Here is a 7,837-nt window from a genome sequence, read left to right on the forward strand (position 1 = left end):
GACAATAGTACAGACTATAGTAAAGACTAGAGTCAAGACTATAGTATAGACTTTAGTCAATACCATAGTCATGACTATAGTCTTGACTATAGTATAGACTATAGTCAAGACTATAGTATAGACTATAGTCAAGACTATACTATAGACTATAGTAAAGACTATAGTATGGACTACAGTCAAGACTATACTATAGACTATAGTAAAGACTATAGTATGGACTATAGTCAAGACTATAGTCAAGACTATAGTATAGACTATAGTCAAGACTATAGTATAGACTATAGTCAAGACTATAGTCAATACTATAGTATAGACTATAGTCAATACTATAGTATAGACTATAGTCAATACTATAGTATAGACTATATTCAAGACTATAGTATAGACTATAGTCAAGACTATAGTATAGACTATAGTCAAGACTATAGTATAGACTATAGTCAAGACTATAGTATAGACTATAGTCAAGATTATAGTATAGACTATAGTCAAGACTATAGTATAGACTATAGTCAAGACTATAGTATAGACTATAGTCAAGACTATAGTCAAGACTATAGTATAGACTATAGTCAAGACTATAGTATAGACTATAGTCAAGACTATAGTATAGACTATAGTCAAGATTATAGTATAGACTATAGTCAAGACTATAGTATAGACTATAGTCAAGACTATAGTATAGACTATAGTCAAGACTATAGTCAAGACTATAGTCAAGACTATAGTATAGACTATAGTCAAGACTATAGTATAGACTATAGTCAAGACTATAGTATAGACTATAGTCAAGACTATAATATAGCCTATAGTCAAGACTATAGTATAGACTATAATCAAGACTATAGTATAGACTATAGTTCAGACTATAGTATGGACTATAGTCAAGACTATAATCAAGACTATAGTATAGACTATAGTTCAGACTATAGTATAGACTATAGTCAAGACTATAGTATAGACTATAGTCAAGACTATAGTATAGACTATAGTCAAGACTATAGTATAGACTATAGTCAAGACTATAGTATAGACTATAGTCAAGACTATACTATAGACTATAGTAAAGACTATAGTATGGACTATAGTCAAGACTATAGTATAGACTATAGTATAGACTATAGTCAAGACTATAGTATAGACTATAGTCAAGACTATAGTATAGACTATAGTCAATTCTATAGTATAGACTATAGTCAATACTATAGTATAGACTATAGTCAATACTATAGTATAGACTATAGTCAATACTATAGTATAGACTATATTCAAGACTATAGTATAGACTATAGTCAAGACTATAGTATAGACTATAGTCAAGACTATAGTATAGACTATAGTCAAGACTATAGTATAGACTATAGTCAAGACTATAGTATAGACTATAGTCAAGACTATAGTATAGACTATAGTCAAGACTATAGTATAGACTATAGTCAAGACTATAGTATAGACTATAGTCAAGACTATAGTATAGACTATAGTCAAGACTATAGTATAGACTATAGTCAAGATTATAGTATAGACTATAGTCAAGACTATAGTATAGACTATAGTCAAGACTATAGTATAGACTATAGTATAGACTATAGTCAAGACTATAGTATAGACTATAGTCAAGACTATAGTCAAGACTATAGTATAGACTATAGTCAAGACTATAGTCAAGACTATAGTATAGACTATAGTCAAGACTATAGTCAAGACTATAGTATAGACTATAGTCAAGACTATAATATAGCCTATAGTCAAGACTATAGTATAGACTATAGTCAAGACTATAGTATAGACTATAGTCAAGACTATAATATAGCCTATAGTCAAGACTATAATATAGCCTATAGTCAAGACTATAGTATAGACTATAGTCAAGACTATAGTATAGACTATTATATAGACTATAGTCAAGATTATAGTATAGACTATAATCAAGACTATAGTATAGACTATAGTTCAGACTATTGTTCAGACTTTAGTCGAATAAATATTTAAAAAAAAACTAAACTTTAATTGAAAAAGTTTTCAAATCGAAGTGAATTGTTTGTATGTGTATGTTTGGTTATACTCTGTGGACGACTCTCAAGTTTGGTTTTATTTGGTAAATGAAAAATCTTTTCTAAAAATTTTAAAAATTTTTCAAAATTAAATCTTATTGTTTAAGTTTAAGAAACAGCTGTAAATCTATAAATTCATTTTAAAAAAATAGTTTAAAAACTTTTCGAAAATGTTAAAAATTTTTCTGTATATCAGAAAGTTTAAGAAATCGGGATTCCTGCCTGAACTCAACACATTATCAAAATAATTTCAAAATTTTTTATAAAAAAAAAAATCCTCAAAAATTTTTCAAAATCTAATATTTTACATAAAAAAGTATTGAAAATTGTTATGCTAATGTAAATTAGACTTAAACTTTAAAAACTTTTACAAATTTTGAAAACAATTTCGTTAAGTTTTGTTTTTGGATATTGGCAAATTATAATAATTTTATAAAATTAGAGAAAAGAAAGTGACAAAATTATTAAAATCTAAACATAAGAATAACATTTGCAATAAAAAATTCTGTATTCAACAATAAATGTAAAGATTATTGTTTAAAAAGACCAAATAAAAGATTAAAAACACATTTGCAAGCAAGTTATATAAAGTAAATTTTATTAAAAAGATGTTGTTGTCTTCACCTTCTGAACCTTTGCTCATAGAAGACTCTGTAGTAAGAAGCAGTTAGTTATCTTGTCGAGGATTTTGTAAATTTGCTGTGAGATGTTTTGTTTAAGTTTTTTTTTCTTTTTGTTTTCAAAGTTTTGGCAGTTGATATTTTGTTCCAAATAAATTACTTCAAATACAATGCAACTTTAAAGAACAGATAAGTAAGAAAACCTAAACTAAAAATTATTGTAAAACTTGTAAACAATTGGAATTTAAAATCACAACTACAAATCTTTTAAATGTTCTAACAATTACTAATTTAAAGAAAATCCCCATAAAATTTACTAATTTGCTATTGTGTGTTATTAAATTACTTCTTTGGCTACTTTTACTCACTTGCACAAATAACTTTTGCCTTTGCAAGTTGGATATTAACTTTCAGAAAAGCAGAATCCTTGAAAAAAAAAGAAATGTTTATAAGAAATGAAATAGCTCAGGCTAAACAGTTAATTCCAAAGAGTATCTTAAGGTATCCTTTTTAACAACTTTAGTTGTTTATTATGTATAACATGAATGCAAAACAATTGTTAAAAACTGATTCCAAAACATATATTGATGAATCATTTAAATAGAGAAATCTTTGTTGTAATGCTTGTTAAGCTGAAACATTCTCTACTTTTAAAAGTTCACAAGCTAAATCTCTTAACAAGCTGTCATTATATAAAGATCGTTTGGAGAAATTGCTAAAGTTTTCCTTATTCATCATTGTGGCATGCATTTTGTTTCTTTTGGTTTAAATTGTGTTCCTTTCTGGAAGAACAAAGTATAATTCAGTTCTTCTTAATCGGAAGAAACAGATGTTGGCTTTTCTCATTCTCTATTCAAAGTTCTTTCTTAAACCCTGAGAAAACATAAGGTTGTATTTTAATTCTTTAATACAGATGAACCTTTTTTTGGTTTCAGAATATCTCAGTAGAGTATACACTTTAATCGGTATTATAATCTATTCTATAGAGGAGACTTCAGACAATTCTAAAGAGCACGTCTATTCTAAAAACTTTAGTATATATGTCACGAACATAGTATAGACTACAATAGTCGCGACTTAAGGCAAGCCTAGCCTAGTTTCGGGCCTATTTACGAATCTGTAGTATAGACAATAATCCAGATTATGGTACAGACCGTAGATACTATTGTCTAGACATTAGTCAAGACAATAATTGGCATTGTAGTCCAGACTATAGTCGATATTATAGTCAAGACTATAGTTCAGATTATTGTCCAGACTGTAGTTCAGTCTATTGTCCAGACTATAGTTAGTCTATTATCCAGACTAATTCAGACTGTTCATGTTATAGTCCAGATTATAATCGATGATATAGTTTAATATATAGTTAAAACAAACTATAGGTAGGATTACAGTTCTGACTATAGTTTAGACTACAGTTCACACTATAGTCTAGACTACAGTTCAGACCATATTATAGAATATAGTTCATACTACATTCTAGACTATAGTTTAGACTATAGTATAGACTACATTTCAGACTATAGTCAAAGCTACAGTTCAGACTATATTCTTGAGTATAGTTCAGACTATAGTTTAGACTGTAGTATAGACTACAGTTCAGATTATAGTCTAGACTATAGTTCTGACTATGGTACAGACTATATTTCAGGCTATTGTCAAGACTACAGTTCAGATTATAGTTCAAACTATATTCAAAACTATAGATCGGACTACAGTCAAGAGAATAGATTAAAATAGATACAAAAGAGAACTTTAGACTATAATCAAGGAGTAACATTAGTTTTTATATAAAATATGATAATTTTGTCGCTTTCCAATACTTTTTGCCAGCATTCAAACAAAAACTTTAATAAAATATTGCAAAATTATTTATACTAATAGCTAAACAAATAAAACGATAATTTAAAACTAAACTCTAGTCAAAATGACAAATATTTCTAAATTAATTAATTAATAAAAAAAAGAATTTTCAGTTCTACCAACAACAACACACTTGGGGGGATTACTCTTAAAAAAATTGCAAATCGAGAGTAAACTCCCTGCGTTAAACATAATTCTGTTCTCTCTGTAACAATTGTTTGTAATTTAAACATTTAATAGTAAACAAAAACATGTTTAATAGTTTCATTTGTGTTTATAAACTTAAAAAAAAAAAAATAAAAAAAAGAACTAAACAGCAATCTATAATTAACAATATAATTAATAATTTTCTGTTATAACTTTTAAAACTCTTTAATTTTTTTGTTAAATTACTTTATTTCTTTAATTTCTTTTTTGTTTTCCATAGAGTATTTTCTTTGTTATGTGTATATTAAATGTACATATTTATTACAAACATGTTTTTTTTTTAAATTTTGTTTAATTTATTATTAAAAAAACTCTTAACAGTTTTTGTTGAAAATAGGCTCCTATGTAAAATATTTTATTTACTATTAAAACAACAAACTAAATATATAAACAACAAATGATAAAAGTAAAGAAATTTGTAATAATATATATGTAATACTTACAACAAAAATCTAAAACAAAGAAGTATATATTAATAAACAAAACAGCAACAAACAAATTATAGTAGTAAAAGTATTTTGTAAGTAACTACTATAATTTAAACAATTTACAAAACAAATTTAAATATTATTCAAGAAAACTAATTTTCAAAATTTATATTATAATTAAAAACAATTTTTTTGTTTTATTAGAAATTTATAAAAAAAAATTTGCAAACTTTTGCTAAATATTTTAACAACACTAAAGCAAAAGTAACTTTGTATAGTTATTATTATTATTATTATTATAAAAAAAAGTGAAGTAAAATTCTTTAATTTGGTTTATTTTAATTTGTATAAAGTTAATTACTTATAAAAATTTCAAAATTCAAGCTTTTTTTTATATTAAAACAAACAAAAAAACAAGAATTATTATATTCTTAATAATTAGAATATATAAACAAATATACTATAGTAACTGTATATAGTTATTATTAAAATTTATTTAAAAAATTAAGAAATTTATTTAAAAATTAAAACAAAAACACTAACTTTTTATAATTAAAGGTTTGTGTTTTTGTTATAATTAGTAAAAAAATGTTCAAGAACTTATTAGTTAAACTTATAGTTATTTTAACAAAGTTTTTTTTGAAAATGAAATGTTTACAACTTTGTTAAAATAAAAATTTGTTTACTATTAAAGGCTTAGATAGTTTCATGATGAATCAGCTGATTCGTTTTTTTTTGTTTACGTAAAACTGTGTAAATCGTTAGTTTGTACAAGAGATTGCCGTTAAGTTTTTGTATGAAAAAAAACGCGAAACAACTGATACCTCACGTAACGCAACGTACAAACTAACTCTGCCTTAAGGTTGGCCACACTTTACAACTTTTTTTAAGTTGTTTTTCTTTGTTTATTTTTCTTAGTTTTTTTTTTCGTAAATTTTATTAAAAACTAAATACTTTTTTTTACAAAATAAACAAATTTCATTAGAAAAGTGTAAATTTATAGAGAAATTTAAACTAAAGTATAATTTCTTCTTAATAATTTAACAAACAACAAGCAAACAAATAAGAAATTATAAAAAAATATACTGAAATAATTAAATTTAATTAAAAAAAACAAACTTTAGTTTAACAAATTTAAAATTCATAAAACAATTAAAATTTTATAATTTAGTTTAAAAGATCTTATCCCTTATAAAAATGTGGTAAAATAACGGGGAGAAAACTAAAAATTGGAATTATTACAATGTTTTAAATCTTGAAAATCATCCATATAAAGTTCAAAAACTTGAAATTCCTTTCCAAAAAAGAAAACCTTGTTGAAATCTTTATTATAATTGTGAATATTTCAAACTACTTTTGTTCTAATAACTATTTTCAAGAGATCTAGATCTAAATAATGTTAAGAATTACTTCCAACATAGAGATTATTTGGATTGGACTGAAAACCATTTTCAAACACTTTTAAACCCTTTCTTTTTTTAAAACTTTGTAATTGTGATTTCAATTTGTTTGGTTTCTCCTCATTTTACAGCTTTAATCATTAAGCAATATTTTAAATGGCATTTTTTAAGCATTAATTAATATAAATATTTTAATTTAGTTTTCATATTTTATTTAAGAAAGAAAATGCTTTTAAAATATTGCTTTTAAGGGATAAAAAATACTTTAAAAATACAAATTTAGTTTATAATTAAAAAACACTACTTGCAAGATATCAAAAGTTGCAAAAAAAATTTTGCCCTTCTTTGGCTTTTTGCACTTAAATGTGAAATTTTTTAAAAAATTGGCCGCCAAGGGGGGAAAAATTCCTAATTGTGACTTTGTTTTGCTCTTGGCACTTTTGAAGAGCAATCTTTTAAATTTCTTTCAAATCTAGCTCTAAAAAATGTTGCCCTTTATTTACCTTTTAAGAAACTTGTAAGAAAATGTTGCCCTTCTTTGGCATTTTGCACTTCAATGTGAAATATTTAAACTAACTTTAAAAAATAACAAACAAGAAAAGAGAAAGCAACTATTTCTGCTGCATAATTTATAAATTTTGTATTAACGTTTGAAAAGCGTTTAAAAATATTGACCTCATTTGCCCTTTTTCGCCTAATAAGTTTAAAATTGTGGCTTTGTTTTGTTATTTTCACTTTTTTTTAACACTAGTTCTAAAAAATGTTGCCCTTTATTTGCCTTTTGCACTTGACATTAATACTTTTAAGTTTACTTTCAAAATAACATTCAAGAGCAGAAGCTATTGTCTTATATGGTTCTTTTTTAAAAGATTTCGAACTAAAAAGTGAAAAATTATTTTAAAAAATGCCCTTACTTTGCCCTTAACACTTTAAATTTCGTTTTACCTGACTTCTTGGACCTAAACCTTTAACAGGAAACTTACTTTTATAAATGTATCAATAAAGTGGAAAGAATTTTGTTTATTTTTGTTCTTTCCTAAAAATTGCAGTATTAAGGGGACAATTTTCTGTCATGGTTAGAAAAAACATGTGAAAATATTGCCCCTTGCTCGTTTCTCCTTAATCAGAAAACTTTCTTTTATAAAAGAATTTTGTTTATTTTCATTATTTTAAACAAAATTGCAATCTTGAGGGGACAATTTTATGTCACCGGAAGATAAAGCAACTAAAAATGTTGCCCTTGCATCTAATTCCCTGCATTTATT

The sequence above is a fragment of the Lucilia sericata genome, unplaced genomic scaffold (genome assembly GCF_015586225.1).
Source record: "Lucilia sericata isolate MDLA Ls3-8-SP2 unplaced genomic scaffold, ASM1558622v1 Contig000690F_arrow, whole genome shotgun sequence".
Classification (NCBI taxonomy): domain Eukaryota; kingdom Metazoa; phylum Arthropoda; class Insecta; order Diptera; family Calliphoridae; genus Lucilia; species Lucilia sericata.